Source organism: Rhipicephalus microplus, chromosome X (assembly GCF_043290135.1).
Source record: "Rhipicephalus microplus isolate Deutch F79 chromosome X, USDA_Rmic, whole genome shotgun sequence".
Classification (NCBI taxonomy): Eukaryota; Metazoa; Arthropoda; class Arachnida; order Ixodida; family Ixodidae; genus Rhipicephalus; species Rhipicephalus microplus.
The window spans coordinates 129,035,473-129,056,654 of NC_134710.1; the positions used below are offsets into that span (position 1 = coordinate 129,035,473).

Consider the following 21,182-nt stretch of genomic DNA (forward strand, 5'->3'; position numbering starts at 1 on the left):
GGCCGAATGGCATCACGTTAAATTCGTATAAGCCCTCTGGCGTAACAAAGGCAGTTTGTGGCCTATTATCCAGATTCATGGGCACTTGCCAGTACCCAGAGCGTAGATCAAGGGAGGAAAAGAACACTGCGCCTTGTAAAGAGTCGAGGGCGTCATCGATTCGAGGCAAAGGATAAACATCCTTTCGTGTTATTTTGTTTAGGCGACGATAATCTACGCAAAAGCGCATCTTGCCATCCTTTTTTTTTAAATAAAACAACCGGCGACGCCCAAGGACTGTTTGATAGTTAAAAGACACCTCACTTTAGCATGTCACCTACTTGTTCATTGATGACACGCTGTTCAGTCAGCGAAACTCAGTATGGTCGCTGCCGTAGTGGTGGGTGATTATCTGTGTCGATCTGGTAGCATACGGTAGATGTTCGACCTAAAGTAGCGCTGTGACTGTCAAAAGATGGCCGAAACTTGTCAAGGAGGCTCAAAAGCTCACACCTCTGTTGGGTTCAGGCCTTCATCGATGGCACGGTTGAAAATGTCGGTAGTGGAAGGGTCATTCACGGAACTACAGGAGAGGGCGCTGACTTCCGATGATCCATCAGGAACGTCAAGTGTAGCGATGGTTTCGAATGATTCTATCGAACCGATACATTCGCCTCGAAGCAGCATAATTGTGAATGGGAACGGATTCTCCAAAGGCACGTCGGTCACACCACCTTGAAGAGTAAGGAGAGCGATTGGGAGCGGTGATAAGTGGCGAAGAACGAAAGCAGCGGAAGGCGTGAAGAATGCGGTAGTGTCGACGACGGCTGAAGACGACACAGGTGCGAAGACAGTAGCACGTGGAGGGATCCGGGTGTCGTCACTAATGACCAACTTCGCGTAGGAAGGGCGATCGTGCCCTGGTAGCACATCACCAAGGGGACAAAAAACAACTTCGGCATGGGCGCAATCAATGACGGCTTGGTGATGAGAGAGAAAATCCCAACCTAAAATGATGTCATGAGAACAGTGCGGGAGTACTACGAACTGCACTGTGTAGGGCACTCCTTGAATTACAAGTCTGGTAGTACACGTAGCCACAGGCTACACAGGCTGTGCAGTGGCAGTATGAAGACATGAACCCAAGTAAGGCGTTGTCACTTGTCGAATTGAACGGCAAACTTTTTCGGCGATGACAGAAATTGAGGCACTAGTATCAATAAGGCAAGTGCGGGTACACCTTCAAGAGCGACATTAATTACATTCGGTGTCAAACGAAGAGGGCTTGTGCTTTGCAACGAGAATGCAGTTCTTGCCTCTGGAACAGCGTCATTTAGTTTTCCGCGTCGATTGTAGGGGGGCGTCGGCGCATCAGGGAGGGCGAGCGTCGACGGGGAGAAGGAGATCGGCGATCAGGAGGTGGTCGGTGGCTTGGTCGAGGAGCGTACAATTCGGGGTCTGGAGTGTAGGGAGTGTACGTGTAATCGTTCTCATATGGACGTGGGTTTTCACGTGAGTGGAGTGGGCGGCGGCGGTACAGACGTGCGACGTGTCCAGGTAGACCACACGAAAAGAAGATCGGTCAGTTGTCGGCAGTACGCCATGGATTAGGGACTCGGCGGACTGGAGGTCGTGGCGGCTGGGCGGCATAAGCAGGAGCAGGCAGTGGAGGCGGCGCTTGGAATGTCTGTGGTCGTGGTCGTGCTGCTGCTTCGGCGTACGCCAATGGTGCATTGACTGGTGGCACCAGCTGCGGAGGAAGGACCTCAGATACTTGATCTTGTATAATAGTCCGTAGTGTAGGGCTAAGTGACGCACTGCGCTCCGGCAGGCCGGAGATGATCGAGAGTTGGCGGGCAACTTCTTCGTGCACGAAATCTTTGATCTGCGAGAGGAGGACGGGGTCTTGCGAGGGAGTGAAGCCGGACATCGATTCCTGATGTGGGACAGTACGGCGGGTGACGAGACGTTGCCAGCGGAGCTCATCATAGCTTTGGCAGAGCTCGGTAACTTGGGCGACAGTAGCAGGGCTTTTTGAAATGAGCATCTGGAAGGCATCCTCGTCGATACCCTTAAAAATATGCTTGATGCGGTACGCCTATGTCATGTTTGCATCGACGCGTTTAAACAAGTCAATGACATCTTCTATGTAACTTGTGAAATTCTCACCAGGCAGTTGCGATCTCGACTGAAGGCGCACTCCGCATGAAGTTTGCGGACAGCAGGACGACCGAAGACTTCGCTGAACTTTGCCTTGAATGCTGTCCAGGTGCGAACGTCGGTCTCATGAACCGAAGCCACAAATGGGCAATGCCACTGAGGTAAATGCCGACAGTGGCCAGTTTCGTGGCTTCGTCCCATTTAGTCAAGACACTCACGAGTTTGTAAGTAGCCAGTCAGTCGTCAACGTCGTGATCGTCAGTGGCGCTGAATATGGGAGGATCCCGCTGACGGACCGCTCTGGAGCACACGATGGCCTGGGGAGCTATAAGTGGAGGGCTTGTGGCAGATGCAGTGGTCATGACGGTAGGTCGAGTCCGGCTTCGCAACTCCAGGATTGCAAGGAGACCCAGCAAACTCCGCCAATTATAATAAAGAACTGAGACAGTCAGAACTGTTATTTGAGACCAGGTAGGAGCGTAGGCCTAGCCAGCAAAATTAGCGACAACGTCCGGGCCAAGCGTCTCGTGCTTAGCACTGACAATGTGTTTGCCGAGCTTTGCATGACCACTACATTCATCGTTACACCTAATAGATTTGCGGTAGAATTTACACGTTCATTGGTGCTTGTCATGCAAATGTATATGGTTCTCAAGGTATGTATGGTTGGGAGCGAGAACAGTCCTAACAAGCGACAAGGCTATTTGCAGGTTTAGAAACAACGCTTTATACACATGCAAAACATGCGCCCTTAAACAAGCTATTCAAACACAGCGAAAACATAAACTAGTACCAAAATTCAAGCGCTCGGGGTGGACACAGGCTCACCTGCTTCCATGTCCATCTGGTACGGTCGGGCATATCGCTGAGGCATCGATAGCATTGAGTTGAGGTGCTGAGCGTGTAAAAGACAGCTTCGGAGAGGTTGGCTCAGGCTGCTGCTAGATGCTTGCCAATACGAAGCGCTTGGAAACGGAGGAAGTTGGCAGTCACGTGACGCCCTCAGCGTCAACTCGTGGACTGCAACACTCGGGTACCGCACTCGAGTCCGGCCATTCAACTCTCGAACAACTCGCGCTGTCTGCCCCTTCCTTTCCTTTTCTCCCACTTCCCTCCTCGTGCCCTGCCTCTTTAGCACGTGACTCAGCGTCCTCATCAGCTTCTTCATCAAGTCACTCGTTGGCGTGCACACCACAGTACAAGGACATCTTGTGTAAATAGAATGACATTCCAACAGTGACACTTAGTTAAAGGTGTACTAATTGTTCAAAAGTAATACGATTCAGACATAACTGTTAGGTTTGCTATCACATTCTTATGTGCATCGGGTTGGAAGCTTCTGTTCCCAGACTTATTGTAGCTCAGTAGATTTTGTGCATTTGTATTAGATATGGCCAGCTTTGGGCAAGTGAGGATTACTGTGGCAGCTGCTCAAGAGGCCATTCTCACCATTTCAGGGAGCCAGATGTGCCCCCAAGGCAAAGCTGCGCTTTCATGTGGAACTGCTGGACACCTATCCTGCCAAGGATGAGAGTGACCTGCCTTTCCAAGAACGCCTCTCCTTTGGGTACGTTTGTATGTTGCAGGGCACTAACATTTTGCTCATGGCTTGTGTCTTGTTACTGACTCTATAGTCTACTTGCTTGTTTTGGGCTTGTGCTATGTCTGACCATGCTCGATGTGTTGCTCATCAATCTAGTTGTAGGTAACATTTATTACTGTTTTAAATGTAGCAGTTGATGCATATAATGAACCACCCTACTATAATAGGCATCTTCGAGACGTCAGAAATAGATTGGGTTAAGAAGTTTGGACAATACGTTAAACTTTTGCAGATAACAACAGCAGATATCAAAGTTTGTACTGTAATCAACTTTGTGATTGCAAAGGATTTCTTGTCTAAGCAAACTTGCTTCATTTAATTACCTTGAGGGTCCTGTAATTGCAGCATTAAAGTCATTTAGTACAGTGGTCAACACACTAGTCTAAAACACTTCGAATGCACGCTCCAGCATGTTCCAGCAAGCTCCGATGCTGTGTACTCTAACAAGCAGTTTGAGATGAGCCACACTTAAGCATTCATTCTTAGTGGCCATGCATGCTATAATTAGGGCTCTTTGAAACATGGTGTTATTGGCAAATGTCATCAGTGCTGTCAGGTGCCCACTGTTAGTGTTCAAGACAAGCTTCTTGAACTCTGTATACATGGAGCTTCTAAATTTTCAATCGCTTCATAAAAGCTTTCTGTTTAAGTCTGGTTTCGAGAAATCTGAACTCACTCTCAGTGCTGTAAGATATTGTGAAGGAGGCAAGATCGAGGTTTATTCAAACAGCTGATCGTCAGCCAGATGATATGGCGGATGAGTACCACCGGGCAGCTCTACGTTTTCTCGTCGTCTCCATCTTTGGCGACCACCACCCTGGTTGATGTCTATGTTCCACCATAATATCACCCTCCCATGGTAAAAGCGCCATCGCGGCGCTTTCCAATGCGATGAAGAGCTAGCAGGGCAATATGGTTTCAGTCTGTACGATGTCTGTCTGGGGTGACATGGTCGAAGAAGCTGAGTCCGCAGGTGCGATCTCATAATTTACGTCGCTAAGTTGGCGCAGTACTCTGTAGGGGCCATTGTAACGGGAGAGAAGCTTCTCGGATAAGCCTACTTGGCGGCAGGGTGACCAAAGGAGTACCAGAGATCCCGGTATGAAGTGGATGCTTCGATGTCGGCTATCGTAATGATCTTTTTGCTTTGCTTGCGACAAAGATAGTCGGTCATGGGTGACTTGTCGAGCTCCATGTGCTAGAACATGGCGTATGTAGTAGACAAAGGTCTGGTCAAAGGAAGGTGGGTCTCTACTCGTAACCCTGGATGCTGACCAAATAGCAAATAGAATGGTGAATAACCCGCTGTATCATGTCGTGAAGAATTATAAGTAAAGGTGACAAATGGCAGTGCGCTGTCCCAGTCACGGTGATCGAACGAAACGTACGTTGATAGCATCTAAGTAAGCATTCGATTGAGACGCTCGTTCAATCCATTCGTCTGGGGATGATAGGCGGTGGTAAGCTTGTGGTGAGCGGAGCAGGGATGGAGAATGTCGTCGACGATACGTGAAAGGAAGTACCTTCCTCGATCGGTAAGCAGCTGTCGAGGAGCGCCATGATGTAGAATGACGACGTACAAGAGAAAATCAGCGACGTCGGTGGCACAACTCATTGCCAGTGCTCGAGTGATGGCAAAGCATGTGCTATAATCCGTGGTGACAGCAACCTAGTTATTAGCCAAGGTGGACGTATGGAAAGGGCCTAGCAGGTCACAGAAGAATGGCTTCATGAGTATGTCGATGGGTTTTAAGTGGCTAGAAAGCAGTACCGAGGGGCGCTTACGTCGTTGGCATTGGTCACATGAAGCGACGTAATGAACCACAGTATGGTACATACCGGGCCAGAAAAAGTGACTTCACACTCGATCGTATGTACGAGAGACACCAAGGTGACCGGCAGTTGGTACATCATGAAGTTGTTCCAGAACATTGTTGCGTAGATAGCAAGTTAGCACAAAAAGTAGTTCCAGGCCATCAGCATTGAAGGTGCGACAATACAGGATGTTGCCATACAGCTCGAACAGACGGGTCGGGTGATGGGGACATTAGATGGTCAATAATAGCGACTAATGATGGGTCCCGTCACTGCTCACTGGCGATGTCAAGCAAAGCGCGGATGGACAGGACACAGGGGCCTAAGTCAGGGTCTTGTAGTTTGTGCTCGTCAACTGGATGACGTGACAAACGTGGATGACATTTGCATCTGCGTGAAGTTGCCCCAACTTGTAATGTACCTCAAACGAATATTCCTGAAGACGTAGTGCCCGGAGACCGAAACGTCCAGACAGTCCTTTAGTGATGAGAGCCAGCAGAGAGTGTGATGGTCCGTGACTACGGAAAACGTTCGGCCATATAGGTAGGGTCTGAATTTAATCACAGCCCACACTAGCGCTAGGCATTCACACTCTGTGATAAAGAATTTCTGCTCGGCGGGCGAAAATAGACGACTGGTGTAAGCAAATACTCGATCCTTGCCATGCTGTCGTTGACCGAGAACCACCCCAATTACGTGGTCACTGGCATCGGTCCGAAGCTCTGTATGCGAAGCAGGGTCGAAATGGGCCAGTATTGGCGGCATAGTCAGTAGATAAATAAGCGTAGAAAAAGAGTTAGCTTGCTTGGCACCCTAAGTGAAAGGAGCGTTCTTTTTTTAGAAGATCAGTAAGAGGTCGAGCAATGTGGACAGTAAGAGGTCGAGCAATGTGAGATTGGCTGTGGACTGGTCATAGGGCACACCGAGTGGATGCTGATGCTGGCGAGTTTCTAACACAACGATGGCTTGAACCATGGGAGCAGTAACTGGTGTCGTATCAGCTGTACCTATGTAAGCTGGAGCAGGAGCCATGGCTTCAATCTCGCTTCTTACGATTTTAGTCTTCTGGTCTGGTAAAATGGGTGCCGGTGATTGCGTTTTCGCGCGATCTTCGTACGAAGACGTTGCAGTCATGTTGGGAAGCTGGGCAAACGCACCGTTGATCCGCCGGCTCTTAGCTTGCTCAAAGTGCCTGCACTCCTTTATAATGGCATCCACGGTTGAGTGATTCTCACATATTAGGAGATTGAAGGCGTCGTCCGCAATTCCTTTAAGAATATGCCCAACTTTCTTGGCCTCCGGCATCTCGGCATTCACTTTACGACTCAAAGAAATCACATCTTCGATGTACGAGATGTACGATTCTTTGGACGTTTGCACCCAAGACGCGAGCATTTTGTTTGCAGCCATCTTTCGTCCAACGGGCTTCCCGAACAAGTCCAAAATTTTCTGCCTGCACATTTCCCAGGTCCCAAGTTCTGCTTCATGATTTTCATACCACACTTTGGTGGTTCCCTTAAGGTAGAACAACAGGTTCGCCAGCATAAGAGTCGGACCCCATCGAGTACTCGCACGTTCGTACTCTGCCAGCCAATCCTCATTGTTCACTTCATGTGGATCGCCGAAACAGCTAAATGTGCCAGGATCCTGTGGGGGTTCAAGCACGAAGATTGTAGTTGCCAGAGCAGATGTAGTAGCCGCGTCATCTCCAGCCACAGGAAAACCGGGGGCAGATGCAGACGCCGTATTTTTCATCATAGTTGCAGAGTTACCCCTCAAACGACGGCCGCTGCGAGGTTCCGTTGCGAGGTGGTTACCCAGCACCTCCACCAAGTGTGACAAAGGCGAGATCGAGGTTTATTCAAGCAGCTGATCGTCAGCCAGACGATATGGCAGATAAGTACCATGCGCCAGCTTTACGTTTTCTGGTCTTCATCTTCGGCGACCATCACCCTGGTTCATGTCTATGTTGCACCGTAACAATATAAATATGCCGTCGTCACAATACCGTAGAACTCTGGTACAACAAACGCCGCTTCAATTAAATTTCCGCTACAACGAAAAATTCATGATTCCCCATCAGCAGTCCATAGGAGTCAATGCATAAATATTGTAGTCACAACGAACACTTTTTCTACAATCACCTCGCTTCAACGAAATTTTACAATGTAATTCCAGGTTCTAATAATTATTGCTATGCAGTAAACCCAATCTTTAACATTTTGATGCATTTTCAGAGCCTGAAAATGCATCAACGAAGTCTAAAACATGCGTTGACACCACCAGAAACCGCTGCTATACCACCGCTATTCAACAAGCATGGGCGCCACCATTCCTCGATGGCGATGGCAATGAGACTGCCTTATTTTTGTTTTCCCACTCACTTGCTTTTGAGCTGCAGACAGTCCGAAGCTGAAGCTCAGTCGCTCAATTCATGGTTTCCTTCTCGCAGCTGCTTGGTGCAACCGCGGCACGATGCCTTTTCCAATTTCGATGCTTATCATTACGTTCCCGCTTGGCCAGTGTGGTAAGCAATTAGAGCAGCTGTTCGTCTGCATTATCAACAAAATCGGCTAATGATGGATGATGAGATTGGCATAGAATAATGCAAAATTCGTCGCTCCACAATACCCTGCCTTCATCTGGCGTTCTGTGATACTTTTGACGGCGGACAGCTGCTGGCTTTTGCGTATTAATGCAACTGTTTGGTTCGTTCAAAAAAGCAGTTTTAGGCGTTGTTTCAGCGTGCTTTTCACTATGGCTTTGCTATGCATTGGTGAGAATAGCGTCGTCATGCTGCTGGGAAAGAATAAGAAGCAGCAGACATTTTTTTAATTTTGAAAATAAACATTCCTTTCTTTCGTAGCTCAGATCAGCTATATTTTTTCCGATTTCACTACAACAAAATTTTCGCATCATCAAAATTTTTTCCGCGCCCCGTCAGTTTCATTGTAGCGGAGTTCGACTGTAGTTCCTCTTTGCATTCTGTGTGTTGTATAAGCTACTATTGAACCTGGTGTCGTCATTTCACATCTTCCAAATTTTCACTGATGTGACCCTTCTTCGGCTGTTCGCAGTGATGCGAAACGTGAGAGGGGAAACTTTTGGTACAGCCGTGGTGACCACTCTAAGGCGGCACACTGCTATAGGAGGTGAGAGAACCGTTAATTGAGTGTTTATTGGTAAATTGTGTGGCGGTGTATTATAAGATTATAGGTTGGGAAGACTGCACAATTGCTGTAATAGAAAGATTCCTGATCAGTCTTTACCAGCTACATTGCTGATACATCTACAAAAAGAGCTTTTACTACATTGTTCAATGGCTGTAGCAGTGCACTGCACAGGCTACATTTTGGCTGTTTCTTTTGTCTGCTAACAAAACTGGTCCATCGTAAAATCCCAAGCAAGCACCGTCCCTACGATGAAGGATAATTCTAAAAGATTTGGAGGGGGAAGGAGTGCTTGCTTGATCAGGGATCAAAATTCGGGATGGTGGCAGAAAAGGGGCTGAGAATAAAAATTGCATGCCCGTGCTTCTAATTAAATGCTTTCTTGAATACAAATATATTCACTGCTTTCATTCATCCTCGTTGGGCAAATAAAAACGGTGAATAAAACAATGTCAATGATAAGAGGGGAGAAGAGTGGACATACTTGAAATTTCTCAAAGAAGGGAAAGGGGCACTTGCTCGGGATTTTACGGTAGCTTCTGAGGGTGGCGCATTCATTCGTGTAAACGGTGAAGTTTGGCTGTATCTAGTACAGCCTACTTTTATCAACTTGAGCATGTCAGTGGTGACTGAGATTGATGAAAACGACCTATCTACATAACATATTTATGCGCGTAATAGGCACACTCGCATAATAGGTGCACAACCAGTTTGGTCGCAAGAAATCACTTTTTTTTATTTTCGTGCATGATATTTGCATATCCAACTTGGCCGTAATCACCATATTTGAACAGTTGCCAATCGACGTCTTGTTGCATTAATTGAAACAAGGAAGAAAAAACAAGAAATGACCACGGCAGCACTGAACCAGCTTTGCGGGCTCACCAAGTGAGAAAGAAGGGCAGTCGCGGGGGCACCGGAGGAGTAGCTTTTGCACCGACGCGTGTATGCAGCTCCAGCCGCTAGCTGTCTGCGCGCCCTCTGTCTGTAACGCGCGATCGTATCCTTTTCAAGTGTGCATTAAGTTTTCTGTCGAAACAAACCTCATTACCGCGTTTGCTACCTTGTCCACAAATTTATAAGCTTTTCGACTTTCCGACGCGAGCTTTTGGGTTTGATATTCCACTAAGCGGAAACGCACAAGCTCAGCAGACTTTTGTCCCTGTTGATTTCCTGGGCACGAACATAAAAATAGGATCACGTACTTTGGTCTCGGACCAGTGCTTCAGTGCGATCTTTCCGATGCCCAATCTGCACGTTGTGCAAACTTCCCGCGACAACATGCCGAACTGTAGGCTAGGCCTAATCACCCTTCATGCATTTCGGTGACAGTAGCGGGCGATCATATTGCAGTGTAGGGCGGGGTCAAGGTAACTCCTTCGTTGGCTCTACTTGAAGGAAAGGGTGCTTGGATGGTGCTTGTAACACTCCAATGGTGGTTCGCAATTCAATTGCAATTCTTTATTCTATTCTTTATTCAAAGGTTACCCCGCATTGCCCAAAGGCGTTACAGCAGGGGGGTTACGAAAATGACATAAACAATTCTTCATTCTTACAGCACACTTGCATTGCAGACAATTCATTCTACTCCTTAACAGTTCTAACAAAAAATGAATTCGCGGAGAGGGGGTTACAGAAACGACATAAACAATTCTTCGTTCTTACAGCACACTTGCATGGCAGACAATCCATTCCACTCTTTAATAATTCTAACAAAAAATGAATTCGTGAACAGGTTCGTCCGGGTGCGTAATTCTCTTATTTTAAAAACATGGTCAGTTCTAGATGAAGGGTAATGAGGTTTCTTAAAGTATTTCTCTTTATTAATTCCTGTTTTTTCATTATATATATGGAAAAAGAACTTCAGTTGCAGCTTTTGCAATGTCTTGCATATGGGGTGGGAGCCCGTGAAATCGGTAAAATCGGTACCGTTACGTGCCCAAATGATCTATGTGGCCTGAAATGTAATCAGCGAATTGCCGCAGTGCATGGCGCTTTCTTTGCGTAATCTTTTTTTTTTCTGTTCCTTTCGTTGCCAACGCAGTTCTTCCGATTTTTTGGAAATTTGAATGCATCACCTTTCTCGATTGATTCGCGGACACGGGACACTGCATTTTGAAGAGGTTTTGCGCTACTGCAGCTTTTGGAGAAAGTTGGTTTGGCTGTAAGCGTGGATATTTGTGACTTCGGCTGCATATGCGTTATCAGCGGTCTGTGCTGTAGTTGGTAACAAAATTTTAGGAAATTTTACTTCTCGTAATTGGCGCACCCCAAACTTGGAACAGGATTTTCTGAAAAAAACGTGCACCTATTATGCGAGTAAATACGGTACTTAGTGGCACATATGTGTTCATTTAGAAGAATGAGTACCCAAATATAATGCAAACCCAAGTTATGAGAAGTCGAAATGCAGTGTGCTGTCATTTTTTCCAATTGGAAAAAAGTTATTAAAACCTATGAGGGAAGTATTTCTCCACTTACTGTCACCTTTGGACAGCTTTTTATTGCTATGGGGACATCCATCCTGCACACTGAATTCGATGTCCCGCGTTTTCTGGACCAGTACTATGCAGCCACTTTATTGGAGACGGTTAGCATGCCTACACCACTGTTATTTTCATCTACCATGATAGCCTATTGATTAGTAAAAGCATTGCCCTGCTAAGCTCAAGAATGGTTTCTCGATTCCTGGCCACTGCAGCTGATTTTTGATGACGGCAGAATGCAAAAAAAAAATGCATGTGTACAGTTAAACCTCTTTATGAGAGGCATGTTCTGGGCAGCGATTCTGGTCTTTTATATGAGATGTCTATTATAAGCAGGGTACCTCGTATGCATTTCCCTATCCCCCGTATTTTCGTCGTTCGCTGGATTCCGTGCCGACCGGTTGTGCCCTCAGGATGTCCGACGTCAGTGGAGAGCCGATGAGATTTCAAGCAAGGAGGACGTGTTTTTTTTGCGCTCCCGTCCTCACCCCGAACTTCGCTCCGCGCTCCTCGCGCGCAGCCCTTTTAAGGGCTACCTATGGCACCTCGGCGAGGCACCAGAAAAAGAACTACGCAGCAGGATGCCGTTCCGGCAGCCTCGGCATCGTCCTCGGTGCCAACTCAGCAGCAGCAGCAGGCCCCAGCCAAGCCAGCCAGCTCTAAAATACCCCTGCCGCAGAAAGCCAGCAACCATCAAACTGCTGCTGTCTCCGCGGCTTCGAGCAAAGGGAAGGCGAATACCGGATCTAGCTCGTCTCCTGCCACGGCCGTGGCTATCTGCGAGGGATACCCCCCTGGCAGCAACACTTCCTCATCTCTTTCAACCACTCCGGCCGCCGAGCAAACGGCGTCTGGCTCCAGCGAGCGCGGCGTGTCCCCATGCACGCTCCCGCGTTCCGACGGTCCTCAACTTGTTGACGACCTTCCTCCGATTGGATGTGCGGCCACCATCATCTTTCGGCCTGTCGGGAAGAAGGCTAACTTCCTGGCTGCTTCGAGGGATGCAATCGCCGCCTTCCTTTCGGGATTTCCAGCCACCAAGCGAGTGCGGGTGAATTTCCGGCGCAACCTTGTTGCTGTGGACAGCCATACCAACACCGATCTGACTGCCCTACTCCAGGTCGGAACGATTTGTACAACGAAAGTTCGAGCCAAACAACTCGACCTCAACACCTGCGTTGGCATGGTTTTCGGAGTGGACCCCACGATCCCCTTCGAGGACCTCGCCGACAACCTTGCCTCACCCGTGCCCATCGTGTCCGGTGTACGCAGAGGCAACTGCCTCAACCTCACTTTCGCTGGGACTACTGTTCCACCGGATATCCTGCTCTACAAGCAAAGGCGCCCAGTTCGACCCCGACAGCCCCGGCCTCTGCAATGCTCCCGTTGCGGCCGCTTCGGGCACGCAACCGCCACCTGCTATCGGGACGAACGGTGCCTGCGCTGCGGCCTCAAGCACGCCCCGGAGTCGTGTGCAGCACACCCCCGTTGCTTAAACTGCGGCGGGAAACACCCTGCAACCGAGCCCCGCTGTCCAGCCTGGCAAGTTCATCGCAAGGCTGCGGTCATCATGGCCTCAACTGACGGCACGGTGACTCGCCGCCAAGCCCTGCAGCACGCCAGGACCCCTGGCAGCAACCCCTCCATCATCAAGGGTCGCTCCTTCCGGGATGCGCTCGTCGGTACCTCCGACACCACGTCGGATACCGCCCCTTGTCCTGCAACGAGTGCGCCCGTCGTCCCCACAACAACGACGACTGCCCCGCTCTCGGCCACAGCTCAGCCGGCCCCAACTGTCGTCCAAAAGCGCTCGACAGTGACGCAGACACCGCGCGCTTTTTTGCAACCGCCGGTTCCCGTCACCGTCAACACAAGCGCAACGATGGAGCCTGCTGCTGCAACCTCGCAGCAACCTGAGGACCAAAAAAGGAACGACCACCTGATCGCCCTCGCTAAGGCACTTGGAAGGGCGCTCAGGGCCCTACCACTTGGATATGACCGAAATGTGGCTTCTTGGGCCCTCTTCACCTTTGAGGCTTGTGCCCAACAGTTTGGAATTAACCTGGTGGACACACCCGGTTATCAAGAATCCGGCGCCGCCTCGGGTCCGTTATAAATCGTGCACATCACTGTGCCGCTGGCCTTCTTGATGGTAAGTCCCAGACGGTTGCGTCTGGCATACTTTATTTGCGCGTAGGCTTACCCCGCTCTTTCTTTTTTTTTCCCCTTCCCTTACTGCTACATCGCGCTGAGCACCACGTCCTTTTTTTTTTTTTCCCTTGCTCCGAGTTCCACGTGTACTTGTTTACATGGGCTGCTCAGAGCTGCCTGACGCTCTTTTTTTTATTATTATTATTATTCTACTCTTCTTGTTTTTTTTCCTTTTCTCAATTTTTTTTTCCCCTTCCTACTCTATGTGGGCGCATTAAGCCTTTGCAGCATACACTATCTCCACCTCACTATCAGATCCGGAGTGCCCTACTTTCTTTCCACTTGTCTGGTGGTTTTTTTTATTTATTTTTTTTATTTTTTTTTTCCTTTCCCCTTTTCCTTTCACGGGCGCATCTCCCCCCCCCCCCCCGGCTTCTCGGCGGGCCTTTCTTTACGTCGCGCTTTCGCGTTTGTTTTCGCGCACGCGTGCGCGAGACCACTGATCGAATGCTTTTTACCACTTCATTCTTACCTCTTCTCTTCTGTCTCTTTCATTCCCATTCCCCCTTACCTGCGCTTTCCTGTGGAGGTGCCCTCATTACGAGAGGCAGTAACGGGACAGCGCTTTTCTCTTCCTTTTCCTCATTCATAGCCAATCAGTCCGACGTCAGTGTACCTCTGGGCGACTGGGCTCACCCTACGTCATCTCCTGACGCCGATCTTCGACGACAGCGTAGCTCTGACCTACTGGAATTGCTCTACAGCATCTCCTGTCGCCGACAAGAGCTCTCGCAAGTGGTGCTCCGTCCTCAAACTCCTGTGACCGTGTTTCCATCTTTCCTATCTCTTCTATCCCCTCGATATCTCCTCGCTCGCTGGCTTAGCGCATCTTTTTTTTCTCTCTCTCTACACCTTTATTCCTATCCTTTTAATCCCTCCTTACCTCCGTTCCTTGTGAGCTACTGTTGATGTGTCGCACCCTGATGCAGACAGTTACAGGGCTCGCTTTTCTCTTCTTTTCCTTCTTACAAACATAAACACTTCCCCCGTATTTTACTGTAGGCATACTGGTGTCTCTTATAAAGGGGTTTGACTGTACTTACTAGGCTTGTGCGAATATTTCAGCACTTCGAATGTTCGAACGAGTATTAACGTATTAGAATTCACTTTGAGACAAATTTAAATTGCGGAAAATTTCGAAGAATTCGAAATAAACTAATAGGTGTGTATATATTAGCCCACATGTAAACACCGCTGTGAAACCACTTCTACGGGGGGAGTGCTGTACCTTGATTACACAATTCCAGGAAAGAAATTGCGCTGGCGTTAAATGAACATATTACCCTCTCATAAATTTTTACTTTTCTAAGTTTAGAAGCTTGCTATGCTCAGCTCTAAGTATAGTAAACTTTGTAATTAAATACATTTTACAGGTTATCACTTGCATTCCACCAAAGCCGAATCCAGCTACCAAAGTTGTTTCCACTTTTTTTAAAGCAAAATGAATGACACGTGCTTTGTTTTGGTTTTGAAATATTGTGTAAGTTTGTTGGGTAATAACTAATATACACATTTTTATATATAATATGTGATATATACTACTTAAATTCAATTCGAAATTATTTGAACCAAATCACTATTTGCTTTGAATCTACAATTATCTGGTCACACAAGGCTAGTACTTAATGTTTACGTGCATGTTGAAGAAAGTCTCATAATCATACAGAATCCCTTACAATAATACCTGGTGGGACATCATAATCACAGCCAAGATAAATTTTTTGATGGGTTGAGAGATTGTAATTAGCAAAGTCAAATTTGTGGTGGTCTGTCATATTTAGGCTCAAGAATTTGAGTTAAGGGCATGTCAGTGATAGTCCTAGTGAGGAAATGACAGCGGTCAAACATTTTGAAATATTTGGTTCGTGCAGTTCCGATTCCTCCAAACATACACTGGTTCATCGAGCCAAGGTTTTAACAGAAACCAGCCTGGTCTGTATCATCTCGAGAAAAGCTAAAAAAGGACATCAGGAAGCTGTTCCTCTTTTATTTTTTATCGCATATATCTTCATGCTGTACTTGGCGGTGTGTTTGTGTTATTTTTGATCACTTTCTTTAACTCTTCTTTTCATTGCAGGGCATTGGATTTCCTTGACGACATGGGTCTGGTAAGGCAGAGTTTGGCTAACTTGCTGAAGCGATAATTGGTCGCCATAAGTGATTAGTACTTGTGCTATTGTGCATGGCACAAATAGTTCTTATACAAGTTAAGGCATACACCCTGTATCAGTGAAATAAAATAAATGCGAATGAGAGAGAGGTAAATTGAGACTGTGTAGCTCTCGTGGAGTAGCAGTAAGAAACGTTTTTGATAGTGAGCATAAACAAGTCAAGTCGGTTGTGTTAAACTGTGTCACCAGAAATACTCATACCAATAGTTTTGTCAAGCGCTGTTAAACATGGTTGTGTATTTAAAAGGTGGTGCAAGTTACAGGATAGAAAGTAAAGAGTGTTCACATCTCTGTGCAAGTTTCAAGAAACTAAATATTTGTTTAACATTTGGATGGTGCATGATTGGCTTAAATTACCGGTAAACACAAGACGAAAACACGTGCACTTCAAGTGCATTTTTTGTGAACAGGATTCTGGGCAGCTCCTGAAGTAGGAGCACAACGGATTAAACGTTTTATATGGCTGCTATTCCCGATTGGTTTGCACTTCTCCTGTAAGCACTACGGCACTGCAAATAATGATTCATTCACTGACACTGAAATTGATTCTTGCAGAACCTACCGGAGTAACCCGCCGACCTCCAGTTGCTACTGGATACACGTTTAAAAGTCTACAACAACCTAACAGCAACACAGATGAAGGTGTGGTAGACGTATTCTATGATTTAGTTGTTTCTTATTCCTATACTGATCCATTTACTTTTAATAGACATTTGTGCTACGGTATCAACTGTTCTCCCATTAACTTTTATAAATTTATATAGTGGGTATCACTGGGTCTGTTAAGCCCCAGCCATGGCCATGAGTGGTGAGAGAGAGAGTATGAATGAAGCAAAGTCATGAAGGTTGATCAGACATGGTCTAATTCATGACCCTGCACATGGAGATAAGACAGGGGGAGTAAAGTAGAGGGCTCTAGAGAGCATACATCGTGATGATGCACAAATGCATACAGACGAACCCCGCTACAACGAACGCCACTTCAACGAAATTGCCGCTAGAACAAAATTTCCGCTACAACAAAAAATTCACGGTTCCCCGTCAGCAGTCCATAGGAGTCAATGCATAAATATTGTCGCCACAATGAACACCTTTTTATCTAATCTCGTTCAACGAAATTTCATGATGCAATTCCAGGTTCATATATTTATTGCTATACAGGAAACCCAGTGAATAACATTTTGATGCACAACCTGAAAATACGTCGACGAAGTCTAAAACACGCGTTGGCACCACCAAAAACCGCCGCTGTTCAGCAAGCATGGGCGCCACCATTGCTCGATAGCGATGGCAATGAGACGGCCCTGCCAGGCCCTGCTTTTGCCACTGGCTTGCTTTCGAGCTGCAGATGATCCGAAGCTGAAGCTCAGTCGCTCAGTTCATGGTTTCCTTCACGCAGCTGCCGCAGTTGCTGGGTGCAACCGCGGAGCGATGCCTTTTGCGATTCCAATGCCTATCATTTTATTCGCGCTTGGCCAGTGTGATACCTAATCATAGCAGCTGTTCATCTGTATTATCAACCAAATCAGCTAGCCGCGAGTGATGGATGATGAGAATGGCGTAGAATAAGGCAAAAGTCATCGCTCCACAATGCCATGTCTCCATCTCGGCGTTGTCGGATACACTTTGACGGTGGACAGCTTGGTGTTAACATGTAAATGCAACTGTTTGGTACATTCACGAAAGCACTTGTAGGCATTGTTTCAGCATGGTTTTTACCATGGCCTCACTGTGCATGACTGTAAATAGCGTCGTGGCGCTGCTGGGAAAGAATAGAGAGCAGCGGACACTTTTTAATTTTAAAAATAAACATTTCTTTGTTTTGCTAGCTCAGATCAGCTATATTTTTTTAATTTCACTACAACAAAATTCTTGCTTCAATGAAACATTTTCCGTGCCCCATGAGTTTCGTTGTAGCGGGGTTTGACTGTAACAGTGCAGCATGAGTATAGTTAGGCACTTGAATGAGTCATCATTCTTTTATTGCGAATGGGCTAGGGTGACTTTCTTTCTTCTTCCCTTGCGGCAAAACAAATTTGTATAACTCTGTGTTAAGCAAACTTTTGTGAAAAGAGTGTGAAAAGTGTTACATTTTAGTTTTATAACCACTTTGCACGAGGCAGTTTCTCATTGAATAATCTCAGTTTGTTTTTCTTCGAAGAGCTGATAAAGGAAGGCTCACGTTTGAGCGATTAAAAAAAAGATAGCTTGTGTTTTTGACAAACCAATAACTTGACAAAAAGCGAGTTGCATTGTCAAAATATTGGATCAAAATGTGTGTTGGAAATGAAATAGCTTATGACAGACTTTTTTGCATTTATCTACTCATTTTATGCTGTGTGCTCTTTTAACAATTGTTACATTCATTGTATACTTCTGTTCTGACCAGATGAAGGCCTATGATGCAGCGTTTAAGTCGGTGGACTTCGTTCTGAAAGTGCAGCCCAACAATGTCAAGGCATTGTACCGGAAGGGAAAGGTCAGTGCTACTCTGTATTTAAGACATCGTACCATAGCTGTTGTTACTGGTATTTAGGACAGTGTTCCAATGTAATTTGAAAGTTTTGATGCAACCCAAGCTTCTCGACCCAGTTAGTTCACATACTGCAGTTAGGCTGGGGGGGGGGGGGTCGGTAATATTTAAGCCTTGGCATTTCGTTACAGCAAAAGTTCACAAAAAAAGGATATAGCTTACCGTTCACAAACTAATTTTAGGGTTTTCCGCCTTCTCGCATCACCTTTAGCATGGAGAAATGGTATATGACTCGCAATGAATTAAACTATACAGTAGACCGTACCTGCAAGTTCAGCTAGAGGGAATGACCAAAATTGAGTGAAATGGAGGCATAACAAAAAAATGAAAAAAAGAGGGCTGATCTTTTTTTTTTAGAATTTTGTATAACACGAAGTAGGGCATGTGTTCACAGAGGTAGCCGAGCATTTCTTGTGCATTGTTTCAGCAGAAGGGCGAGCAGAGGAATGAATGCTATAGCAACAAATTGTAAGTTTAAATTTTAGGGCTTGTTTTCTTTGTTAAACATGATAATGATGAGAACTCGGTGACAATGATGTAGAGGTAACTATAGGGGATGCTCTATGGATAATTGTAATGTAAATGTAAAAAAAGAAAAGTAGATCGAGCCTGTGACTTTCAAATCTTGCTTGGGATGCTCTACCCCTAAGCTTTATAGGGTATATATGTGCATCTCTGAACAGGCAGAAGAAGAGTGTTGCACACTTGCCCGAACAATCGGGGGAACTTCTCAGCGCATTCACTGCCTGCTGGTGCTGTAAACAACAAATTCTTCTTATTACAAGGCCATGGAATAGAGCATGAACTTTTTTTTCGATTCTTTACAGATACTGGCTGACCAAGGCAATTATTCCGAAGCTGTTTCTGTTTTGAAGAAAACCTTGAAGGTGGAGCCTGATACTAAGGTTTGTGTAACTTTCTCAGACTTCACATTTAACTTCGACACTTGACTGCGCAGGTTATGATGAATGACTAGCTTGTTTAGAATAGAAAAAAAAGAGTACTGTTTCAAATGAAGAAGCAACTTGACTGTTAGTAATGCTTCGATTCAAATTTCTATACCGGCCCACAGGGGCGCCTGCGCAAGTAGGCGTTTGGTGTGTAGGGACACCACGGACCCGAGCTAACGGGGGAGTTTCTACTCCCCCGCCTAGCCGTGCGTGGCTTTGCCGTATCCGGGGAAAAGGAGATCTTTGGGGTTGAGCTGACGCTGGGTGATTGGACCTTTAAGGCCCCCCGGCAGAGGCAACACACCCCTTTGGCCCCGGCTTCACGTAGACGGCACCCCTGGGCTGACCCACACAGGGTAAATCGGCAGTCGCCCTTTCCTATCTCTCTCTACCTACATCTTCGTCTTTATCTCTCACTTTCTATCTGTCCTGTCATCTTCTCTCTTCCGTTTACTTCCCAATTTTCTGGCGGCGAGGGTTAACCCTGTGTAGTTAACCAACCTTGGGTAGTTATATTCGGTTACAGCGGCGATGCATGGATGGCGTCTCCAAGTGTTCACTATTCAACTTTGTAGCGTACCCTTGTTGGGCTCGGTGGTGGGTGGCCACCATCGCCGCCGAACTGTACACAATCTGTATGGCCAACTTTTTCCCCCCCTCTTCTGATCGCCACCCCAAAAGGTGGCGCACCGAAGAACGGTTTCTTTTTTCCAAACCGAAGCAGTCTTTTCCCAAGTTTCATGTCCTTCATAGCCAAAAAGAGAACAAAACAGTCCGAGCAATTTCACCTCTTCTTGTCTCGAAAACACTCACCGAAGCAATCGGCCTAGGATACCTTGTAACAAAGTTAGGAAGTGGCGACCTCCTTTTGGAGGTCCGCGACAAGCTCCAATACGACAACTTACCTAAACTGGTAGCGCTTGGGGATGTCCCAGTCTCAGTGGGCCCACACAGGTCAATGAATACAGTGCGCGGCATGGTCTCTGATGACGACCTGCTTCGACTGTCCAAAAGTGAATTATTTGAAGGCTGGCAAGACCAGAATGTAGTCAAAGTCCAAAGAATAATTATACGGAAACAAAAAAAGGAAACACCCACGAAACACATAATCATCACCTTTGGTACCAGTGACTTACCCGATTCAATTGAAACTGGATACTGCAAGCTCCGTGTCAGACCCTACGTGCCAAACCCTCGCAGATGTTTCAAGTGCCAGCGCTTTGGACATGGGTCACAAAGTTGCAGAGGGCGTAATACTTGCGAAAGATGTGCATCTAACGAGCACGCATCAGATACCTGTAATTCAAACACATCATGTTGTGCGAACTGTGAAGCAGACCATGCTGCCTACTCGAGATCGTGCCCAATCTGGAAGAAAGAAAAACAAATCCTTGAGATTAAAGAGAAGTTCAATCTGTCCTTTCAAGAAGCACGTAAACGGTTCTCCATCCACCAGTCCATTTCCTTCTTTGCCGATGTGACGCGCCGGGGCGCCACGCCGCATCTTTCCGTGCCCGCAAAAGTCACACAGAGTGAGACTGCGGGCGCGCCACAAGCGCTCCCGGCTGGAGCAGCCAGTACTGCTCCACCACCTAACAAACAGGGCCAGCAGGCTCCCCAGTCTGCCGGACCTCGGACCACTGCAAGCGCAGGTAGTTCCTAAAGTTCTGTGAACATGCCTGCCGAGCAGACACCATCCTCCACCTCACAAGAGGTGATGGATACAAGTACGACTCCTCCGGCGCCCGAGACACCGAAGCAGAGGCGTAGCTCTTTGGAGCACACTAAAAACGAAAGACTACGAATTACAGGGCCTCCTAAGGACCTTGTAACTTAAGGCAACACCTTTGTATACACAGCACCACACAGATTAAAATGCCACAAATAATACAGTGGAACGTCAGAGGCCTACTGAAAAACCTCGACGATATCCGAGAACTTTTACACAAACATACACCAAAAGTGCTGTGTGTACAAGAGACACACTTAAAATCAAGACACACTAACTTTCTTCTAAATTACGTTATCTTTCGAAAAGACCGAGATGATGCTGTCGCCTCCTCTGGTGGTGTTGCCATAATTGTTAACCAAGGAACAGCCTGTA

At 46.9% G+C, this 21,182-nt stretch overlaps 1 pseudogene; it reads left to right on the forward strand.

Annotated features, from left to right (window-relative positions):
• Positions 1 to 21,182, forward strand: part of LOC142775102 (peptidyl-prolyl cis-trans isomerase FKBP8-like) — a 37,415-nt pseudogene that overhangs the window by 7,372 nt on the left and 8,861 nt on the right.